Below are 1,519 nucleotides of genomic sequence, written 5' to 3'. Positions count from 1 at the left end.
TATAAATAAATTTACTTTATCCACAACATCAGTTCTAGCTCCATTAGTCAAAAGAATATCAACAGCTTCAATGTTACCTTTCTTAACAGCAGTAAACAATGGAGTTCTCCTCCTCTATAGTCAAAACACAAAATGATACAATTAGAAATGATTATTTAATAACTTTACCTTATCCATAACATTTACACTAGCCTTTCCTTTAGTTATTAATAATTTGATAATCTTACAGTTACCAGTTTGACTAGCACAATGTAGTGGAGTGCTGCAATCATTCTATGTAAATAAGTATTCACTTTAATAATTATAATTAAGACTATAATGATGATAATCATTTCCTTGATATTTTTGGGTATAAATTTTCATGTATGTACTTAATCATATTTATGAACAGTGTCTGTGTACAACTGGAGAACATACATGCATTCTACTGGTTTATTTTCATAGCTAATTCTAGAATTTATTGCCATATTGCGAAAATTAAAATCAAAAAATTCTCATCTTTATTGCCACATGATGCAGTTTGCAAGCTATTCACAAAATTTTGTTCAGTAAAATATTAAAATGCAGGATTTGTGAACATTTTCACCACAAAAATAAAACTTGTATACAGTAAGGCTCTCTTTTTGAGGCTATGTCTCAATGCTTTGGTACATAATCATTGGTACTGTGTGTCACATACCTAGCCATGGATTATGGTATGGCACTTACTTTATCCACAACATCAGTTCTAGCTCCATTAGTTAACAGAATATCGACAGCTTCAATACTACCACTCTTAACAGCGTTAAACAATGGAGTTCTCTTCCTCTATAATACAACATAAAGTGACTGATAATTTGAAATGAAATTACTTTGTTTTTAACATTCACATCATAATCTCCTCTCTTAATCCAAAACTCAAGCATTTCAACTTTACCAGATTCACCAGCACAATGTAATAAAGTTTCACCATCCTGACAATTAAATTACAATAATATTATTATCACTGCAAACACTATTCCAAACAAAACAGGCCAGTACATTCATTTTATTACACTGTCAGATATCAATTAATAATCAATGAGCATTATGGTTACACTTATCTAGCATATTAAGTATAGTTACTTTAGATACAACATCAGCTCTAGCTCCATTAGTTAATAGAATATCAACAGTTTCAATGCTACCATTCTTCACAGCATTAAGCAATGGAGTTTTGTTGTCCTATAAATACAACAAATTATACAAGTAGAAATTATTTTAATAACATTACCTCATCCACGGCATTTACATCAGCCTTTCCTTTAGTTATTAATAAGTTGATAATTTTACTGCTACCAGTTTCACTAGCAGAGTGTAATGGAGTGCTATCATCATGCTAATAATAAACAAACAATCACCAATGTCTTGATAAGGAAACGTATAAAATTGAATGATTTCATTGATAGTTGTATGTGTCAATAATATTAAGTCATTGGTCAAAGGATATCACTTTTAATTTGTATGGATATGAAAGTTGATATCCTGAGACCAAGGATAC

General features: G+C 30.2%; 1 long non-coding RNA gene across 1 annotated transcript; it reads right to left on the bottom strand.

The window, feature by feature from the left end:
* Positions 1-855: 855 nt before the first annotated feature.
* On the bottom strand, positions 856-1,179 carry LOC105315831 (uncharacterized). The gene is made up of 2 exons (XR_002189889.1): positions 1,105-1,179; positions 856-953 (listed from the first exon to the last, which is right to left on the bottom strand). It is a non-coding gene; the product is annotated as an uncharacterized LOC105315831 (long non-coding RNA).
* Between the last annotated feature and the right edge of the window lie 340 nt (positions 1,180-1,519).

Source organism: Amphimedon queenslandica, unplaced genomic scaffold (assembly GCF_000090795.2).
Source record: "Amphimedon queenslandica unplaced genomic scaffold, v1.1 AMPQUscaffold_7763_Cont20289, whole genome shotgun sequence".
NCBI classification, from domain to species: Eukaryota; Metazoa; Porifera; class Demospongiae; order Haplosclerida; family Niphatidae; genus Amphimedon; species Amphimedon queenslandica.
This window is presented reverse-complemented; position numbering and strand designations above follow the sequence as displayed.